The sequence below is a fragment of the Apium graveolens genome, chromosome 7 (assembly GCF_009905375.1).
Source record: "Apium graveolens cultivar Ventura chromosome 7, ASM990537v1, whole genome shotgun sequence".
Taxonomy (NCBI): Eukaryota; Viridiplantae; Streptophyta; class Magnoliopsida; order Apiales; family Apiaceae; genus Apium; species Apium graveolens.
This window is the reverse complement of record NC_133653.1, coordinates 71,694,144-71,717,852: the sequence shown is the minus strand read 5'-3', so window position 1 is coordinate 71,717,852 and position 23,709 is coordinate 71,694,144. Positions and strand designations below refer to the sequence as shown.

The following is a 23,709-nucleotide window of genomic DNA, read 5'->3' as shown; positions in this document are numbered from 1 at the left end:
GTTGATGTTGTAGCTGCTATAGCTGCAGAGGTAGATCTATTGTAGATCAGACCATCTACTTTTGAGAATCAATTATGTATAATTATAACTTGTGGCAGATAATGGCAATTAACTGTAAATTTATCAAGTAATCATTTTGGGTTGTAATAACTTTTAAATTGTGGATTCAAAGACTTGTACTTATTTAAATTTCATCTCTGAGACTATAACGGGTTGTGGTGTGTGTTAGTGTGGGGTCACAGCATAAGGTTATTATTATTAATTAAGTGAAGTGATATTGTGGAAAGAAAGACCGTGACGACCCGGATCCTCGACCCCGGATCTGGGGGTGTTACAGAAATGGTATCAGAGCTAAGCGTTATAAACCTCAGAGATGATGGGACGTTAAGATAATAAGTTCACTAAGATAATAAGAACTCTTGCCAAGTTCATAGTCGGACTACCTAACGTAGTACTGACAGTTAAAACCCTTATGGGAACCCTTATAAATGTAGCGATAGAAGCGTAGTTCGTTATCGTATAGAGTAGCGGGACTCCGAACCCTGAGGTTGAGGAGCAACATCGAGATGATATTTTATTACTAATTGGAGATCGGATTGTGGATCCGATAGAGTGTCCTAATGCAGGACCGGATGATGTTGATATTGAGGATGTAGCGGTTAAGGATGTTGTCCTAGAAGGGATTGTTGCTGAGGAGGATCCCATGGAGAATCCTGACAGGATTGGATAAAGGACCACTGAGGAATTGATGACCATGGTTAGGGTAACTCCCAGAGGTAGGATTGGCCGGCTACTATCGTAGATTGGTACAGGACTTTGCGAAGATCGCAGCCCCTTTGACGCGGCTTACTCGTAAGAATGAGAAGTTTGAATAGACAGAGAAATGCGAGAACAGCTGTTAAGAACTGAAGCAAAGGTTGGTGACGGCCCCTATGTTGGCGTTGCCGGATGGAAAAAGGAGATTTTGTGATTTGGAAGAGACGCTTCGCATAAGGAATTAGGGTGCTTCTTATACAGCACAACAAGATAATCGCGTACATGTCAAGACAATTAAGGTAATATGAAGTTCGATATCCCCGCCCATGAGCTTAGGCTCGTGGCAATAGTTTTACCCTAAAGATTGGAGGCACTACTTGTATGGAGAGAAGTGCGAGAATTACCTGAGCCATAAGTGCTCTAGTACATTTTCACGTAGAAAGAGCTCAACATATGCCAGAGGAGGCAGTTAGAGCTAATCAAGAATAATGATTGGGAGATTCTTTATCATTCGGGGAAAGCCAATGTGGTGGCTGATGCCCTTAGTAAAAAGGAGAGACTCAAGATGATAATGTATTTGGGAGAGTTTATAAGAGATTTTGGAAATAGTAGTGAAGGTAACCGGAGCCGGTACCGAAAAGCTGTTTGAGATTGCAATACAGCCCGAATTATTGGAAAAGATCATATTGTGCCAGAAAAAGTTATGAATGAAGGCAGAGAGCCAACAATTAGATAAAAGATTAATATCGAGAAAGATGATAAGGGAATAATGAGGTATTCCTATAGAATTTGGGTTCCGAAAGTTCAAGAGTGTAAGGATGAGAACTTAGATGAGAGCCATAGTTGAGGAATAAGATTTAGAGCAAACCCTGAACGCAATAGTCAGGGAGGTCGCCATCAAGATAGAAGGAACCCATGACATAATGGAGTGGAAAATGAGGATTTTAAATTATAAGATGACCCCAATTATGGGGAGTAGGATGAAACATTTCATAATAAGGAAACAGAAAGTCGAGTAAGGAAAGGAGACCCGAGACGGTACTCCTATACGGCAATTCATGGACCTGTCTAGACAGAACTTAGACTATTATCCCCAACCACCACCCTGAGGAGACAGTGCGGTGGGAAATTCTTTCATGACCTTTAAGTCGCTAAGCTCTCAGAGTTCCAAGGAACAAGCTGACCCAGTCGAGGCAAGAGCCTGGCTAAAGGAAATAGATGAATCATTTGAGATTCTAAATGATTGACGAACCACAAAAGACTGTTTTGTCACTTACCCTCCTAAGAGAGAGACCACCCGCCGGTAAAAGGCCAAGGAAGGCACGGAGCAAGAGATTATAATAAACTGATTTAAGTTCAGTCAATTGTTTTCGGGAAAGTAATTCCCAAAGATAAGGAGATAGTGTAAAAGCTTTAGAGCCAGAACAAAGGCATACGAGTATGATAAATTATGAATCTAAGTTGTAAAAGTTATCAAGATTCGTTCTGAGGACACGAATCCAGAATGACGGGATGTTTGAAATCAATGCTTATGTTGTGTTGGTTCATGAAATAATGATAAGAGAAAGGAAAATAAAAAGAAATTGAAGTGGAAAGGAATATAACGGCAATAGAGTTTGAGGAATGATAAGGGAGTTGGGTATGAGGAAACCCTAAAGACTCGTAGAAATAGAAATAGAAGAGTATGTAATCGTCAGGATGAGGGTGATTCACCATGAGTTAAAATTGATGGTTGAGGGCATAAGAGATACATATATTTTATCCCCTGTAAGTTGGGAAGATTCGAGGAAACTTTGAGATAATTCGAAGGATAAATAATGAGACGCGGATAGACTGAGGACACAAGAAAGTAAGAAATTAAGAAAATTGGATGAAGGAAGTGACCTTCAAGAAGGTGAAATGTAAGACCGGTGGCAGGATACCCAGAAAGGGAGACGCCAGGTATGAGAGATATCCCAACAGTGAGGTGACTGTTGAGATAAACAACAAAAGTAAATAAGGAATTATTAAGAAGGAGTTCACGTTGAACACGACCAATATCTTCGAGAACATCCATGTTATGATTACCAAATCAGGAAAGAAAAGCGGATGACCATTGTTATCTTTTGGAGGCCATTTTGATTAACCTCATTTTGTATACAGATGTTATTGTGAAATTAGGCATTTACTATCGAGGTGGGAATGATTGAATAAGATACCCATATCAGGGATATATGACTTTATTTATCCATGGAAGGATGCTTGTACCTTTTTAAAGGTGGAATTAAGGATAGAACATCGGTAACTTAAAACGAATCCTAGGGGAATGCATAAAGGTTGGCATTTCACCCTTGATAGGGATAGTATGAGTTTTGACAGTATGATTGGGAAAGGGTTAAGGTAACAACAACCTTTAAGAATCAGTGGAGAAATTTTGCAGAAGTATATAGACAATGGTTCTACTATTAGTAAATGGTATTGTGATATGCCCTGTATCTAGGGAATACAGGAGGAACGATTGAAGGATAACCTTAGAGGTTTTATAAGGAAAAAGGTAATATTCAAAATTCTCAAGAATAGAAATGTGGATAAAGGAAATATGACGTAATTATAATGATGCCAAATGGGGCACGTGTTAAACCACGAGAAAGTATGGATCGAACCAGTAATGGTCGAAATTGTTCAGGGCAATTAGGACTTAAGATAAAAGATGTTCTAATTATGATTGAGAGTCAGTCATGACAGTGATTAACCTCTAAAGACTGAGGGGATAACTTATGGAAAAATGGAAATTTTTTTTTACTCATCAGATATTAAAGAAAAGTATTTTCACATAAGCTGTGATTGAAATAAGGTAGAAAATTTATTTGGAGGTGGTTAAAATGACATTGACTGTAAGGAACTATTACTATCAGGAAAGGCCAAAGAGGTGGCCGACACTTTAACGGTAAAAGGAAAAATTATAGGCGCGTGTGCCAAAAGAATACAGTGATGATGGTTAAAAATGTGAAGGTTGAATTATGGTTTGGAAGATTGACATTCCTTCTGATGACTGTGCAATACCCAACCGTAATAGTAGTTGGTAAAGGTTTAATTTATGTAATCGCCATGAACGGGCTATCTATCTTAGAAGGTCCTATCTTGAGATAAGCCAGGACCATGTTTCAAAAAGGACCAAACAAACCTTTGAGTTAAGTCTTCTATTGAAGGCATATGATTAAGAATGGTATTAACCTGCTATCGGTGCTTTGATTGAAACTCTTCTGCAATTTTATATGCTTCATGTCATGTATGTATGTCAGGATCAGGAGTGTTCTTCATGGATCAGGAATGGTGATTATGTTACCTCCTTAGAATGATTTGATATGACATGTATGGACTCCGTATGGTTAGATATTAAGATTTTATGGAAAAGTGAATGACGACAGTAGGTCAGTGGTGGACCATAGTAAGGCAGCAATGATTCTGCGAGTAATGAGCTGATTACAACCGTGAGAGTTGTATTGGAATGGGTGATTGAGATTGAGTACCACTAATCGGGTCGTGGTAGTGTATAAGTTATCATTGATAGACTAATTAAGTAGAGTATCTACCTAGTGAATAATTATTCTTTCTTATCAATAGAGAGTCGTATTATTATACGAGGAAGGATGCGGTGCAAGCATAGAATTCTAGTAACGATGATGTATAGAATGAGATCCCAGATTCGATTTTCGATATCGAGGGAGTTTCAAAGGTGATTATGTATAAGCTCGAGGAAGAGTGTGGGTCCATAGAATGATGGACGGGATAGCGAAAATATTTAAGCATGCAAAATGCGAGGCTATAATGCTCGATGCTGATATAAATACGTATATGTTTTGTTCTCCTATGACCAACCTCTATAGTTCAGAGGTAGGTTCCAAGCCAGATATTTTGTGGTAGTATATTTTTTTTTCATATATACAATTCTCTTCAATTTGTTCTTTTCTCTTCTTTTCATTTCATGTAAGCTGAGAAGAACAACCCTTCCAGAAGGGGAGGTATTGCCGAATGACTATCTATCTTTGTGATAGAAGCCTAGTAGGATACCACATGTTGTTTAATTGCTTGTCAAGTACTAAAGGCTGGCCACCTTCTGTACTAACTATGCGATATAACAAGTGTTCATGATCATAGTGATCTCTCAACAAATTCCTTTACTTCTATTTGATTGATCAAATTTTGGAAAATAGAAACAACTGAAAAAGGAGTAATAAAGTGGTGGTAGTATGCGGAATGGGAACACATTCGTGATACTAAGGTTGACGTGGTTATTAAAAGGTTATAGAACGCTAACGAGCAAAAGTATAACCAGTATAATATTAGGAACGGAAGGTAGTAGCGATTACGAACTGGAAAAGAATGGGTATTAAGAAGCAAAAGTTCTAATGATAAAAGCTATAATGAGAGTCTGTGCAATAGACTTGAAAGAAATTGGAATGATCACTTAACACGGATTAAGTTATCTTACGACAATAGATCTTATGTCATTATCGAGTTGTCGCCTTATGAGATCCTTCAGGGAAGACAATGTCGATCTCCCTTATGTTAGGATGAAGTTGTAGAGTGCAAGATGCTCGGACCCGCAGTAGTCCAAAGGATCAAGGATATAATAGATCTAATTAGAGGACGGCTGGTAGTAACCCAAGATGGACATAAGAAGTATGTTGATTTGAAACGAAAGGACAAAGAATAGGAAGTAGGGGACCTAGTGTTGTTAAAGGTATCCCCTTGGAAACCCTTGGAAAGGATTGATGAGATTCGGAAAGAAAGGAAAGCTAAGTCCACAATTTGTCGGACCCTTGGATATATTAAGAAGTATTGGGAAGTTAGCATATGAGCTAACCTTACCCCAGAACATGTAGTAAGTTCATAGCGTGTTCCACATATCAATGTTAAGGAAGTGTAATTCGGATGCCAGACAAATAGGGGCATATGAGTGCATAGACATGCAACCAGATGTAACCTATATGGAGCAACCAGGAAGGGTTATAGAGTGAAAAGGAACAAGTGCTTAGGAGAAGGATTATCAAACTAGGCAGAGTTTGGTGGTAGGACCACAATGTGGGAAAATTTACTCGAGAGTTAGAAAGTGTAATGCTAAGAAAGTATCCCCATTTGTTTTCTATCTGATTCCGGGACGGAATCCTTTTAAGGAGGGGAGACTGTAATAACCCCAATTTTTGAGAAATTTTGAAACCCTTATGAATAGTGTTTTTGCTGAACGAGAAAACTTTTCATGCCACGCTATGTAGGGGTTCTGTTATTGATCTTATGGGATATTATTAGTACTCTATGTAATATATAAGTGTATGGAAAGATCGTCAGAATCCAATTCCGAACACTTTGGTTTTTCCCGGAAATCCACAAGATACGGAGAGAATTGACTATAAGGTAACAGGATAAAAAGGATTTAAATTAAAGGATTATAATAGAGGATCATAAAAAGGAATATAATGTATTGAGAAAGGTTAAGGGAACCTAAGTAATAAGATCCCGGGTATGATCCTTCAAACGATAAACGAGAACGAAAGTTAAGCGAACCGTATAACAGATCAGCGGTCATTAGGCAAACGATTAGGAAGTTAATCAAAGGGATTAGTGGGAATGATGTCATCCAACCAATAGAAAGAGGACAAGGAAGGGAGGATGACATCATGAGGATGACATAAGCATGACATGGGAAGGAAGGAGGTGTGGTGGCTTTGTAACCACACAAATCCAAGGGCAAGAAGGTAATTGACTAAAGCAAGCACAAAAACCAATCAACCAAGCCAAGTAAAATCATTTTCATCAAAAATCAAAAGCAACCAAGGCTTTTTTCTTCATTGCTCACGGCTTTTCACTATTCAAAAGGCAAGAGAAATTCAAAATCCAAGATCCAAGCTTCCTAAATTGGTAAGATAATTCCCTAATCATCTTCATGCTTAGTTAGGACTATATCATGAGTTTAAGCCATTAATTCCTTCTCAATCTTCTTCATTTAATCAAAGAAGAAGACAATGAATAGTGTTTTCAAGTTTTTAACTTGAACTTTTCTTGGTTTTCTTGAAGATCCAAGCATTCTTAAGACTTCTCAAAGCTTCTTAAGGCTTTCTAGCTCCACCCACCACTTCAAGGAAGGTATACCATCTCCAAACCCTAGATTCCTATATATTATAAGATGATTTTGATTAGTGGGTTGATATTGTAGTTTGTTGTTATGATTTAGAGTTTGGGATTTGGAATGGTAGTGAAATGGAATGGTAATTGTTGTGGTTTTGATTTAAAGGAACTTAAGTATGATTAAAGTTAAGTTTAGGCATAAGTATGAATGATTAAATTGAATTGGTTGGGGTTGTTATGATGTGATAAGGATGGATGTTGGTTGTATGTTGGATTTGAGGTTGGTTTGTGGTTGGTTTTGTATGGTTTAAAATTGGGAAATCGCGTAAACATAGCCGTCGTAACGTCCGATTTTCTTTAGACTGTTTTGTGCATAACATTAGGACCCGAGGACCCCCTGCTAGATTGTGACCACTGCCATGTTTAGATAGCTCATGTTACGAGCTTCGTTTTGATATGTAGTTCGTTCGATTCCGATGCACGGTTTAGGAGAAACGACCGTTTCAAGTAACGGCGTTTCGCGAACGAAACATTTCCCCTCGCCTTACTTTGAAACATAGGTTAAAGACCAAAAAGGACTAATTGAAGTATGAAACATTTATGGTAAGTGTGTTAGGCAGTTGGTAAGACACTCGCGAAGGAATCGCCTTAAAACTCGTAAAGGTTAAATTATTAAAAAATGGTGGAGCCGAGGGTACCCGAGTGACTTAAGCGAATCAGTGAGCGCAAAACGAGCGTTAGAGTCTAAGTTAGTTAAAGTATAGATTTACAAGTGACTTTGGTTTAATTCCAACTTACTTGTTGCTTATAGGTTACCAGACTCGTCCCGAGCCATTCGTAACCCCAAGTCGCTCAGGCAAGTTTTCTACCCGATATACTGTTGTTGTGATGTAAATATATGTATATGCATTATCTTGTGATAGTGCATGATTGTTATTAGCAAATTTTGCGATATATTGGAGCATGCTGATATGGTATATATGCATGTCTGTTTCGTAATCTGGTTATCTATCTGTTGATTTCAATGCTTATAGTTACATAATACCTATGCTAGAAATAAGCAAGTAGTTGCGTATACCCTTAGTATAGGGGATAAAAGGTGAACATATTTCTAAACCGGGAGTCGATGTTCCCGAGTATATTATATATATATATATTTATATATATATGGATATAGTTTTTAAAACTATGGATCGAATAAGGTTTATTCGATACCTTTATTTTACTTAATTGAATATTATTTGAATATTCATTTGAGGATCTATGACTCCGATTATTTGCTGAAATATATTCTTTATTTTATTAAAGAATAAGGTGTTAATAATCAAACTTATTTTCGATTATTCAAATAAAGATAATACTTTCATATAAGTATATCTTTGGTTATTTAATACTTGTTTCAAGTATAAGTTTTAAAACTTCTACTTCAATTATTTTTATAAAAGATTATTCTTTATGGGAATATTATTTAATTAATAATATTCAGTCATTTTCTAAATATTCTGGGGACTGATTTACTTCATTAAATCAGCTTTACTCCAAACACTCTATAAAGTGTTTTCAAGTCTTCAAAATGATTTTTAAAAAGTTAGAGCGGATCCCAAAACTCATTTTTATATTTAAGATCTTCCTTTTAAAGGGGATTTAAATACTCGTTCAAAACTTGAGGGATCCGGCTCAGTGGTGTATTTTACATTCGCAACGAGGTTGCTGTTTTGAGAAAACTTCTTGATTACTTGCCCATCGTTCGGGAAGTAAGTCCATCTATTGAGTCGGCATAAGCAACATGGGCTCAGTGGGCGTCCATGATAGTGTAAGTGGCTCAGTGGGAGTCCATCAAATGCATAAGTGGCTGAGTGGCAGTCCAGCATAAGGTCCTAATTATGACCAGGGTGATGACCAGTGGGGAATTCGTCCATCTACTAGTAGAAAAGGTTACTTATGGGTATCTTTGCCTGATCAGCAAGATATCTGGTTTATGCCAAAGGTTTTCTTTTCCTTTCCAAAATTCATTGGATGTTTCAAACTCTGTTCATACTTTACATAACAGAGGTTCCAGGAAATGTTTAAGAGATATATATATATGTGGATATATATATATCGGGACTAAATAAAGTATCTCGTAACTTTATTTCATTCAATAATATTTCAAATATTGAATCTATTCAAATCTTGTCTTGTAGTCTCATCTATGTGATGAACTTTTGAAACTGATTATAACTTGAACGGTGGTAGTTCAAGTAGTATTGGGAAAGATATAAGTATATTGGGGTATTTGGTAACCTCATCTTTTAAACTTATATCTAATTAATAATTGTCTTAGGAATGACAAAGATTTTCAGAAAAACGTTGAAACAAGGTTAGATATATGAGATCACCTTGCAACGATATTTTTTATACAGTTATATACTGGGACTTTGTGTATATTACGCATGGAAGAGGACTTCCAATATTTTGAAAAGTATATATGTATATATACTGAATATTTTGCGACTTCATCGCATTAAGATATCAAACTTGGTTCATTTCTTTTGACCAAGACTTTCATGAGTATTATGAGTAGGCTCATATATTGTAAATCATTATACATATTATTTTGGTGGGCTTGCTGCTCACCCTTGCTTTATTTCTTCATCACACAACAACAGTTAGGAAAGATGGCCAGACTCCAGCAGACCCAGCGCAAGCGCGTGGGAAGCGTCCCGCGTCTTCCCGTTGATGTTGTAGCTGCTATAGCTGCAGAGGTAGATCTATTGTAGATCAGACCATCTACTTTTGAGAATCAATTATGTATAATTATAACTTGTGGCAGATAATGGCAATTAACTGTAAATTTATCAAGTAATCATTTTGGGTTGTAATAACTTTTAAATTGTGGATTCAAAGACTTGTACTTATTTAAATTTCATCTTTGAGACTATAACGGGTTGTGGTGTGTGTTAGTGTGGGGTCACAGCATAAGGTTATTATTATTAATTAAGTGAAGTGATATTGTGGAAAGAAAGACCGTGACGACCCGGATCCTCGACCCCGGATCTGGGGGTGTTACAATAACCTTATAAGTTCAATAACTCGCTTTTGACAAAATCGCCCCATGTCAGAAACAAAGAAAATTTATATTTTATTCCCTGTTTCATAAACATGAGAATCTCATAATCGTTTGTTCATCTTAAAATCTTGAATTGTTACAGATTTTATCTTGTTTAGCAAGCATGTCATGGGTGTCTTATCAAATACATACATCCTTAATCAAATTAAGCATGCATCTTTATAAACTACTCTACACATACATTTATCATATGCGCATATATATGTAAAGTGCAATAAATAAACGTGACTGGTTATGGTTTCATCCTATGTGATCTTTATTAAGCTAATGACAAAGATCTAGGTCAATCTAAGGTGGAAAATAAATACAGGCTAACTATTACATGTCTTCTTTCTTGTATTGCTTCCTTGGATGGCCTCCGTGTGGGATTTCCCTTGATCTTCAAATCTTCTTGTCTTCATGTACATTACAAGAATGAAATATAGAAACTAATCTAATGAACTTACAAGAAGAACTCGAGTTACATTCGAGATTTAATAATTACAAGATTAAACGACATGCAAGCCGTATTTGAAAAAACAAAACCATTAACCTAAGGTCATAATCCATAACCATCCACCATGCTCAATTAACACAAAATAACATGTTAAAACACATAATCTGATCTTAACATATCATACCCATCATGATCTAATCATAAAAACCAAATATTGAAAAAATCAGAAAATTTGAAATTAAATCCGATAACATTAAATCGCAGATTACAGGGCCTAAACGACGTCAAACGCCTTACAGATCAGCAAATTACATTAAATCAATTCCATATGAAATAGCGTATTCGTTCGCCAAAATCGGACACTAGACACAAATTTCAGCAAATTCACTGCATCCGATTCAGAATCGTATCAAATACGATTCTTATAATAAGAACAAACACAAAACATGTATATATCAGTAGGGAATTACTCAAATGAGAACCCCAATTATAATGAGATATGAGATCTAATCTCGTCCCTCCATTTTATAATATTTTTTATTTTTCTTTTAATCCCTACCACACATTTCATTTTCCCACCCAACTATTTTCTTATCAATTCTCTCGACACCCACCCCACCCACTGACTGCACTCTCTCCACCTCACTACTCGATGTCGCCGCCACTCCACCACTCTTGGCCGGACTGTTCACTCCCCCTCTCTCTCCCTCTTTATCTCTTTCACCCCCTCCACAACGAATTAAATATACACACCACCACACTTTCCCGTTCGAGCTCAATTCATTTCCCGTTAGATCTGCTTTTATTGATTCGTCCACTGTTAATTTCACCGATCAGAGCTTCCCCTCCAATATTGGCTCTACAATTGCTTCAATATGTATAGTTTGAAATCTGTTGCTCAATATCATAGGTAAGTTTTCATAAAATTCTGGTGATTCTTCTGATATGGGGGTCAGTGGATGGTGGTGGTTGTGGTGGTGATTATGACATGGTGGATGTGATTGTGGTGTTTATAGTTAATATGGTGATTTTTGTTATAATAGTGGTGATCGGAGTTGATGAATTGAGCTGGTGGTGGATCTGGTCGGTATAGGTAGTGGCCGGTTGTGGTGATTTGTTTATTCCAGAGGTGATTTTTTGTTTATCGGTTGTCGGTTGCAGTGATTTTTTTATTTTTCGATGGTGATTTCTAATTTTCCGGTGGTGATTTTATGTTTGACGGTGGTGATTTTATGGTGGTCGTCGGAGGTGGTGGTGGCCAGAAATGGTGGTAGCTGGTTGTTGGAGGTGGTGGTGGGTGTTAAGAATATGGAAGAGATGATTGGAGTAGATGATGAGATTTAAAATGAATGGTCTAGATTAAAAATAGATTTAAATTTTTATGGTTGAGATTAGATCTCATATCTCACCAAAAAAGTTCTCAATGGAGTAAGACCCTATATTAGTATATATACGGATTATATAATCATCATATGATTATACAACTCTCATGAATATCATATATTCAAAACATATATATACATACGCATATATAAACATAACATGTAAAACATACAAAATTGCATACATAACAGTCATGAAATATTGTATACATGTTATCATCATAAAACCAATAAACACATAAATGAATTAAACACTTTTCGCAAGTAGCTCTGATGCCATTGTTGGGTTTCGAGCACATAAACGCAACGGAAACAATAATTAAAAATGTGAAAAATCAGAATTTTCGAAATCCACCGCAGGATCCATGCAAAAAACATATATTTAATTTGTAGATCAGATTGTTTACCTTAAGAAGCTTTACCGATTGGTTGACTAATGGAGATCCAAATCTTGTTCAATCACCACACATCCCGCTCTCGCGATCTACGCTCTATCGGTATCCACACTAATGCTTGAACTTAAGGATTGGATGTGTACTAGCACAAACCCGTTTCTTCTTGCTCTTTCCATCTTCTCTCTTGATGGCTAGGGTTTTAATAAAAGTCATGCACACCAAAAAATCAGCCACACAAGAGATATAATATAGAGAGTAGAAAAACGAATTATAACTCTTAACTAATTAGGAGTTATTATTAATTCGAAATTCCTATTTGTATTATAATTAAGTCTCACTTAATTATTTAACAAATAAATTTCATAATTAATATTAGTAAATTCGAATATAAATATTTATCTAATTAATTAAGTCATACTTAATTAATATTATAAATAATTCAAATTACTTTAATATAATTTAAATCCAATTTAAATTAAATAATCCTTCAAGAATTCTTAGTGTGTGACCCTATAGGTTATTATTACATTGGCAACGAATTTTATATTTAATTTAAAATCGTAAATAATGAGCGGCACCTAGTAATACATCATTGCTACCCAAGTAATAATTATTGAATCGGTGATCGATTAAACCTTTTGTAAATAATGTACAATATAATATAATCCCTTAAACCATATATTATAGATTAAACTAGAGGCATGTAATGTGTCATCATCATCATAGTTTAATCCAAATTTCCTTGATCAATGAGTAGACTATCATATCAAATCAACATTTAAGCGTGACCACGCATTTCATAGTTTAGCTCACACAAGAGGCCAATAATATCACTCCTAAAATAGGAGGGTTAAATTCCATCTAGATCATTCATATTTCTCATACGATTCATAATATACACAATGTCCACTTTTATCATTACCCGGTCAAGGATAACTTTTAATGGAATCAATGTATATTAATTCTCGTATAGAAATATAATGACTTCAGTTCTAAGGACCATTACGTCATTATCACTGTAAGAATTACTTATGACACAACAGACATATAGAATCTCACATTGGGTCTATCTAGCACCATGTACATATACATCTGCCTGTGTTTTTGACTTTAGTATCACTATACCTATGATCAATGAGATGTGATCATCAGTCAACAAACACACCCGTCTTAATGCATTATTATTGTCCCTTAATAATAATACTCGACTACGGACCTTTAGGAATATTGATATTATTCTCATAATCTCATTTCTAAGTCACGTACTTAGAGATATTGAATTGCATATCATATTCGAAGGACATTTATTAATCTAACATTTATATCGCAGTAAATTAAGAATTAATCAATTATAAAGAGAATAATCGATAGAACATAAACATTAATAATCCTAATGTCTTAAATTAAAATATCATAGTATTGTCTCTAGGGCACAAACACTAACAATGTTTTGTGTAAAATTGGATATATATTGAAATATAAATAAATAAGTAAGTAAATAAGTGTAAATATTAGATTTGTAGGTAAAACAATTATCAAAGTATATAAAATATACACATTTAAATTATTTACATGTACAACTTTATAAAAAATGCAGTATTTAAAAATTAAATCTACATATACTTTTTATAAAGAAACATTTTATAAAAAATATTAATTTTAATTATAAATATATTTTATTTCGCTACCTTATGTCGTGTCATTTGCATAAAAGATAAATACAAAACCGCCACTACATCTCGCTTGTGTACTTCATGTTCATATATTTTTTGTGTCGTGTACTTAAAATATAAATACAAATATTAAATTTTCTATCATTTTCGGTTCATATTTCCGTGTGAAAAATTGTCAAAACTAGTTAGAATTGAAATGATAATATCGTTAATTCCGTAGGCTTTGCCCATCTGCTCACAGTGGCTCGTTAATAGATGAGCCAGGGGAAAACATTAGACTTTGAATAGTTAATTTTTTATCAGGCCCATTTGTTGCTGGAAAAAAAGTAGTAGACTGCGAGCTTAAAATTATTTTCGACTGGTCTCATTTTTAAAATTAAGGTAATTATTTATAAAATATACAAATTATTATATATACTATTTTAGGACTACTAGCTTAAAACCCGTGCGATACATGAGTCGCACATATATTTTTAATATTATATAATTTTTTTAAGAAAATTTGAATTCAATTCTTAATTTTGTTCATTTAAAACTTTAAATGATATGACTTCATAATAATTATTTTAGTAGACGTATATGTTCATAACTTTTTAGAACATTTAAATTTATTTAAAGTGATAGAATTGTTAAGGGAGAAGTGTTATTATAACGAACTTATTTTTTATTGAGGGTAAAAATATAATGTCTCCATTATATGTTCGGACCTTAAAAAAAATTATTTTAGCATGGTGATTATTTAATCGATTAACTATAATTCTATACAAGATATTTGAAAAAAACAATATTACTGATTGAACGATATGGCTTTATTAATAATTCTATGTGTATTTTTTTTAAAAAAAATAATATTTATGTTTTAATTAAAATTTGTTTTTTTAGTTCGCATCAATAGGATATGAATTATACTTAACCTAATATTAATTTGATTTCTAGGATTAGTGGTTTACATTACTTTTTTAGCCCGATACACCGACCAAATCAAACTAATTATTTTTAGTTTAATTTTAATTTTTTTAAAGTCTGGATCAATAAGATAATTTTGTTTTAGACTGAATAATTAGTATATATGATTTTATTTTTGTTGGTCAAATTGTATTTTTATTTTAGTTTTGTGTTAGTCTGAATTAATTATATAATGTATTTTTTTATCCCAGATAAATAAAATATATTATTTTGTTTATCCAAGTTCATTAGTATATTTTTTTAGGAGGATGAATAGTATTATTATTTTATCTTAACCCGATTCACATGATATATCAACTAAATATTAATAATTATATTTAATTTGTTTAAATTTAATGTAGCCCACAGTAACAAATTAGAATAATATTGAACTCAATATGAGTTAAAATATAAATTGATAGAAGAAGTTGAATTTAATATAAATTATAATGATATAGAATTCGATATAAAATAGAACTGAAATTGGTAAAGCGAGAGAGATAGTTGACTTTGATATCAATTAAAATTAGAATTGATCGACCTAATAATTAGAATTAGAATAATTAAGTTAGGGTAAATAAGTAATTTTAGCAAGTACCGACCGACCGACTACCAAATTTTTAATGTTTCGTCTATTATAATATAGTATAGATTGCTCTGCACCAATTTTTTCTAAAAATAAATAATTTTTTTATTAAATTGAAATATTTAAGATGTGTGATTTGTTTATTCAGAATTTTTATATGATATAATTCGATAATAATTATACATATACATATATTTGATATTTTTATTTAAATACATTTAATTTTTAAAAAAATATTAATAAAAATAAATACTATTATTATTTATTAAAAAATAGTATTATTGTTATTTCTATTTGTGTTTACGAAATATAATTTTTATTTTTAATTTAAAAGATAAGTTTGATCCAAGGTCAATGATATAAGAATAAAATTTAATTTGATTTTGATTTTTTTATCCCAAAGCTAATTATAATGACCAAATCCAAATAATTGTATTTATTTGGATTTTAATTTTGTTTAAAGACGGTACTTTTGCTTAACTGAGATGAATATCATATGATATTTTGTTTTAACTCAAATTTATTTTGATTTTAATTTTGTTGTATCATGGATCAATTCTATAATTTTTTAGCATAAATGAATAGTATATATTATTTTGTTTAACCCAACGCTATTATACATATCGACGAATTAATAGTTTGTATAATGATTATTTTGAACTGAAACCCTCTTTGAATAAATCAAAACTTAATTCTACATGTGTATTACCGAATATTAAGAATGTTAGCATACACTCTGATAAAAAGACTTCTGCTGCAAATGTTAACAAACTTAATAAGGCCAAAGGATCCAAGTAAATCCGGGTCCTTAAAATTCTAACTAGTGGATTATTTGATTGCAGGGCAACAGAAAAATTCTTTAGTCTTGGACAGTGGATGCTCGGGAGATATGACTGAAAATAAGGCCCTTCTATCAAAGTATAAGGAGAAGGCTGACCCAAGTGTTTCCTGTGGATATGGAAACATCAAACTTGAGAATGTCATCATTGAAAATGTAGTTGTAGTTGCAGGACTCTAACATAATTTGATAAGTGTGAGTCAAATCTCTGTCAGAGGTTACCATGTGGACTTTTATGAGGAATATTGTGAAATTGTCAGTAATTTAAGTGGTAAGGTTGCAATGATTGGTTATAGATATGGTAATTTATATGAAGCCGGGGTTTCTACAAATACTGATGGCTCTGCAATTTGTCTGATAAGTAGAGCAACTGTGAAACACAACTGAAACTGGCATAGAAGTCTTTCTCACTTAAACTTTAATATCATCAATGAACTTATGAAGAAAGATTTTGTGATAGGATTTCCCAATACAGTTTTTACTCCTGATGGCCTATGTGATTCATGCTAGAAGGCCAAGCTAAGGAATACAACTTTCAAGAGTAAGACTGAATTCTCAATTCTTGAACCATTTCACTTATTACACATTGATACTTTTGGTCCAGTTAATATAATCTCAATATCCAAGAAGAGATATTCACTTGTTATTATTGATGAGTACACCATATACACACGGGTATACTTTCTGCATACTGAGGATGGGACATCATCCATTCTTCTTGATCACGTGAGACAACTGGAAGAAGGATTAACACACAAGTAATGATTATCAGAAGTGATAATGGGACTGAATTTAAGAACAACAATATGGAAGAATTCTGTAAATACCATGGGATCAAACAGGAAGAAAGAACGAAACTCTTATAGATGCTGCAAGGACCATGCTTGAGGAAGTAAAATTTTCCACCTACTTTTGGGCTGAGGTTGTGCAAACTGCATGCTTCACACAAAATGCAACTCTGATAAACAAGTATGGCAAGATTCCATTTGATATGGTGAAAGGAAAGAAGTCAAATTTGAAATAGTTTCATATTTTTGGCTGCAAATGTTTTATTCCCAAAACTCATCCTGAATAACTTACAAAGTTTGACTTAAAAGCTGGTGAATGCATTTTTGTTGGATATCCACTATCAACAAAAACCTTCAAAGTTTATAATCTGAGAACTAGAGTGATCATGAAATCTATTCATGTATCTTTTGATGACAAGAAGATTACAGGTCTAGAAAATATGAATGATCATGAAAAACTAAGATTTGAAAATGAAAAACCATATGCTGAATAAAAAAATCCTGATGGACTGACAAACTCTGACACTGTAAATCCTGATATCGTATTAAACTCTGATGAACCACTTATCAGCGATGACAACACAAACATTGAAGCACATATCGAGGGGGAGCAAGATGATTCACATCAAAAGTCAATTTCAAGTGATACAAGTCAAGAAACATCAGTAGATTCTTCATCAGAATCTAATTCCTCAAATACTGATGACGCAAATATTGATAATTATGGAAGCACTGATTCAGAGGGAGCGTTAAGAAATAATTATGGTACACCTCTAGATGGAAATATGGACTTCATGGATCAAAGGGAATCTTCTTCAAGAAATCAACTTTCTTCTGTAAGAAACTGGACTAAGTCGCATACTCATGATTTATTCATTAGAAATCCTGATAGTGGTGTCAAGACCAGAAAAGCCACTCAAAATGAATGTCTCTACCATTCCTTTCTATCTCAAACTGAACCAAAAAAGTGAATTAAGCTCTTCAAGATGTTGACTAGATCACAGAAATGCAAGAGGAGCTTAATGAATTTGAAAGGAACAAAGTTTGGACTTTAGTACCAAGGCAAAAAATACAGATCAGTAGTTGGTACTAAATGGGTGTTCAGAAACAAGACTGAAAGTGAGGGCATAATTACAAGAAACAAATAAAGATTGGTTGCAAAGGGATACTCATAGAAAGAAGGTATTAAATATGATGAGACTTTTTCTCATATTGCAAGACTTGAGGCCATCAAAAACTTTCTGGCCTATACTGGTCACATGAAGTTCAAGGTGTTCCAGATGGATGTAAAGAGTGCATTTCTTAATGGTGAACTTGATGAGAGAGTTTATGTTGAACAACCTATAGGGTTTATTGATTGAAAGTATTCAAATCATGTCTACAAGTTGGATAAAGCACAATATGAACTAAAGCAAGCTTCAAGAGTCTAGTATGAAACACTTGCACAATTTTTGCTGGAGAGTGGTTTCAAAAGAGGTACCATTGATAAAACCTTAGTTTATAAGAATCATGGTAAGGACTTGTTGTTAGTTCAGATTATATTGATGATATCATCTTTGGCTCTACTAATGATAAACTATGTAAGAGGTTTTCTAAGTTAATGTAGTCTAGATATTAGATGAGTATGATGGGAGAACTAAGTTATTTTCTGGGATTATAATTTAAGCAGGATGAAGAAGGAATCTTCGTTAATCAAGCCAAATATATCAGAATTTGCTTAAAATATTTGAAATACAAGATAGTTCATTTGCTACAAATCCCATGGCCACTGCAACCAAGTTAGATTTAAATACTGATTCATTAGTAGATATAACTAACTACAGAGGTATGATTGGCTCACTCTTATATTTGACTGCTCGTAAGCCTGATATCATGTATGCTACATGTCTGTGTGCAAGGTTCTAGGATGATTCAAGGGAACCACATATATTAGCAGTAAAAATAATTTTCAAATATCTCATAGGAACAATGAATCTTAGGTTGTGGTAAGGATTCAGATTTTAAGCTAATTGGATATTCGGATCTGAATTTGCAGGATATAAAATAGACAGGATAAGCACTTTTGGAAGCTACCAATTTATTGGAGGCAGATTGGTTTCTTGGTTTAGAGAGAAATAAAAGTCAATTTCCACTTCTACTGTAAAAGCTGAGTACATTACTGCAGGAAGCTGCTGTGCACAAATTCTTTGGATAAAGAATCAGTTACTAGATTATAGGTTAGATTATTCTCAAATTCATATATATTATGATAATTAAAGTACTACTGTAATAACAGAAATCCAGTACAACACTCAATGACTAAGCACATCAGCATGAGGTATCATTTCATAAGGGAACATGTCGTGGAGGGTACAATAGAATTATATTTTGTGCCTACAGATCAGCAATTAACATATATCTTCACTAAACCACTTTGTGAAGCTACTTTTACAAGAATGGTGAATGACTTAAAAATGATATTAGGATATTTTTCAAATACTGATGAATAAATTGTTTTATATAACATGCATAAATGATCAGAGTTTGGTATTTAATATTTCTTAGTATCAGTATTTCTTAAATTTTGATGATTGTATTAAACACTAATACCATGTATTCTTGCTATCTATAATAAGAAAGATAATTAGAGTGTTAAATTCTGATAATTTAATCTCTACAGTATCTTGCATGAATAAACTCTGATAATAAAAATAAATACTGATAGGAGTCAAACATGTGTGCTGACTGTTAAACTCTGATGATTTTTGAATTTATTCAAAAAACACCTAAGTAGGTATTTTAATTTGAATTAGTGGTTGTGATTTAGTTAGTGATTTTATGTAATGGTTACAGTAGTGTGGTTAGTAGCGTGTAAAAAAGAAAACATTTCAGTAATTATAGAAAATTACCTTGTGTAACTGTGCACGTATTTAATGATTCCTTTTTATTTGTTCACTGACTATTAGATACAATATATGATCATGCCACGTGTCCCACTAATCTGAACCGTTTGTCAGTAAAAGAGTGTAGATTTATACAAAATCAATTTTTGATTATATTTTTCATTTTATCTCTAATTTAACTCGATCTCTACTCTTTTACTCTCTCTATCTCTCTCTCCATTCTCTGTGCTAAACTCTGAAACCCTAATCACTGTTTAAGCTCTTCTTTGACAAACAGTAAAGATAACTTCAAAAGTTGCAACAAAGGCCTTTTTCTTTAATGATACTAAGTTTGTTGTAAACCATAATGTAACGTAACATGTAACCGAGGAAATATAACTCATCATGAAACAGAAACAGATAAATAATATTAATTATGAAGCACATGAACCTTGAAGATGAAGACTAGATAAATACAAAGAATTAAAAGATGGAATTAGTGCTCTAAGTCCGTAACCAGGTCATGGAAAGAAGTTCATTAATATATTCAAGCCTCCGTGAAGAATAAAATGGCGAAGGACTTCCAGTGACAATAAAATGTATTAGTTTGAAGTATTAAAGATCAAGGGTTTAGTGATTGAAGCAATAAATGACCAACAGGCTCTATCAGTTCAGAACTGTAAAGAGAATTGAGTGAATCCAATTCAGTGTGAGTCATTTATGAACCAGACCAGTGCACCAAGCGTCAACACATCAGGAAAGGATTAATTTAGTTCATACAGAAGAAATCAGACTAATACAGTCAAGTGTGAATCAGAACAGGAAAGAATTGAGCCTTAATTGAAAAAGAATTAAAAAAAATTCTAAGTATAGAATGCTTCCACTCTAGGCGCAACAGGAATGAAAAATAATCCAAGTATAGAGTACTTTCCTTCTTGTCGCAACTCAGTAAAGTTTCTAAGGAAAAAACCTTTCCCTTATCCTTGTGGTCGCCAGTGAGCCTTAGGAATGCCTTGTAGTCGCCAGTTAGAACAAAAACTAAGTACAAATTTGTTACTAGGTACTCATGGGCACAAGTGGTTGTTCTAGGTGACCTTGGAGATGCAAGTGGAATTATATTAAGGCATTGACTAACTTATTTCCCATGTGTGCATGTTGAGTGGCATTTATGACACTTTATAATGCTCTAATTAGCTTTGGATTGGTGCATTTGTACTTAAGTTGTTAAGTGTTTTAACATATTTTTGAGTGTTTTTGCATTTCAGGCGTTATCTAGGTAATCAGGTGAATTAGCATTGTTTTGATGCTAATATGGTGTCTAGGTAGTGTTAGAATAAAAGCTCGTTAAAGCCGGCTCGAAGCTGCAAGATAAAGAAAAAGAAAAGAAGTTATTTCTTGTAGAAGCCCAGCGCGCCCGCGCTGAACAAGCGCGCGGCCACGCCGAAGTACAGAAAGCCAGCGTGCCCGCGCTGATGAAGCACGCGACCGCGCCGTGTCGGGATAATAAAATCCTGATTCTATTACAATTCTGTTTTCTGGACTCCTGGGTTGATTGGACTCCTATATATTGATAACTCAAGATCGTTTTTTAATAAGGAGACTTACCAGAGCACAAGGAGAAGACGACAAGAGACCTATAACACAATTCAACAAAGGCGAAGATGATCTAGTTTATTCTTGTGAATCTTTGTTTTGAGTTGTAATCTTGGATGCTCGTTTCTTATTTTGTTGAACCTATATTCTTGTTTGTACTTGATTTCGTTATAAAGACTACGTTTTATATACCATGCTTTCATCGGAACCCACGTTGTTGATGAGTCCGATTATGGGCTAATCGTTATCGTGGGGTTCTAGCGGATTTATTTATGGATTTCTTTAGTTAAATTGTTTGATACCTTAGTATGTGGTGATTGTATGATATCCTAGTATTGGTTGTGCATATTCGTCTTATAAGCGTCGCGAACTTATAAGATAGTGTGTTAATTTTTAACGAAGCAAAACTGAATTTAAGAATTTAGAACTTGCCATGCTAGCATAGGTTCATGTATTGTCATGCATGATTTGTAGGTAATTTTAACCATCTTACTTGCCCCATGTAATCAAGATAGATAACTTGTACTTAAACCGTTATGTTGTCAAATTCTATAGACATATAGGGTCTCAATATAATTGGTGTCTATTCAGCTTCTATCTCTTTTGTGGATGTCTGATAGTATGGTACCCGCGCAACGAAAGTTGGCGTTTATCAGTTTCGTGTTATCTGATTAGTGTCATCACCATTACAAGCAAAGGTTAAGAACAATAAGGCTATTGAATGAAGTATTTAATGAAGTTAGAATCCCATGTTTGTCATACTTATTAATTCAATCAATCTTATTCTTGTAGTTATAATTATTTATTTAATTCTTAGTTATAAACAACCTCACTTTGTTATCGTCTTAGCATTGAATAATAACCATACATTGTTACTTAAGTGTGTGAATTAATTAGTTAACCAATACAGTCTATGTGGGAACGAACTAGAAAATATTCTATACTACTTGCGAACTCGTATACTTGCATGTATTATTAGCACGTGTTTAGCGACTAACAAGTTTTTGGTGCCGCTGTCGGGGACTGCAGTGTTAATTGATAGTTTATGTGCTTTCCATCAGTGGTCGTTAAAGTTCATTGACTCGGACATTGTTACTTATCTGTTTCCTTGTCTTATTTCAGGTACACTAGCGAGGGTGTATGCATACGCATTCGCCTACTCGTAAGAGAACACTGGATAAAGCCGAGGAAGAAGTTGTGGTAGTTCGTAAGGAAGTTTTTGAGAAATAAAAGAAGGTAGAAGAAGAAGAGAAAGTCGAAGAATCAGTTGTAGTAGCGATGGGAGATCAAGCAGATAATCTGAAGGCTTTGATGGACTATTCTCAGCCGAAGATTAATGACATTCAGTCAAACATCATCAGACCGACCATCAGGGCTAACACTTTTGAGATCAAGTCAAGCACGATTCAGATGATACAGAACTCAGTTCAGTTTGGGGGTTCTCCTACCGAAGACCCCAACATGCACATTAGGGATTTCATCGAGATCTGCGACACTTTCAAATTCAAGGATGTGACTAAAGATGCTATCAAGCTACGCATGTTCCCATTCTCTTTGAGGGACAAGGCTAAGTGCTGGTTACACTCTCTGCCAGCAGGATCTATCACCACTTGGGAGGATCTTGCGCAAAAGTTTCTCACTAAATTCTTCCCCATGGCGAAGACTGCTGCAATCAGGAATGCTCTTACCCAGTTTGATCAGCAAACAGGGGAATCTCTGTGTGAGGCTTGGGATCGATATAAGGAGATGCTAAGGAAGTGCCCACGCCATGGCATGCCTGATTGGATGATTATTAATTGCTTCTACAATGGATTGGGTGCTACTTCTAGACCCATACTTGATGCAGCATCAGGAGGAGCCTTGTGGGCTAAGAGCTACGATGAAGCTTATGAACTTATTGAACTGATGGCTGCTAATGAGTACCAGAATCCTTCCCAGATACTGACTCAGGGGAAAGTCGCAGGAATTCTGGAATTGGATGCAGCTACTGCTATCGCTGCCCAACTTAAGGCTTTGACGATGAAGGTGGACACTTTGGCTAGTTATGGAGTAAATCAAATCGCAAGTGTCTGTGAGCTTTGTGCTGGTGCTCATGAGACTGATCAGTGCGCAATTTCTAGTGAATCAGCTCAGTTCGTGAGCAACTTCCAGCGATCGCAGCAACCAGTGCCAGCCACCTATCATCCCAACAACCGCAATCATCCTAATTTCAGTTGGAGCAATGCTCAGAATGCGGTTCAAC

At 34.3% G+C, this 23,709-nt stretch overlaps 1 non-coding gene across 1 annotated transcript; it reads right to left on the bottom strand.

Annotated features, from left to right (window-relative positions):
* Positions 1–23,135: 23,135 nt before the first annotated feature.
* On the bottom strand, positions 23,136–23,242 carry LOC141676317 (small nucleolar RNA R71). Its single transcript, XR_012556915.1, has one exon. It is a non-coding gene; the product is annotated as a small nucleolar RNA R71 (small nucleolar RNA).
* Positions 23,243–23,709: the final 467 nt, after the last annotated feature.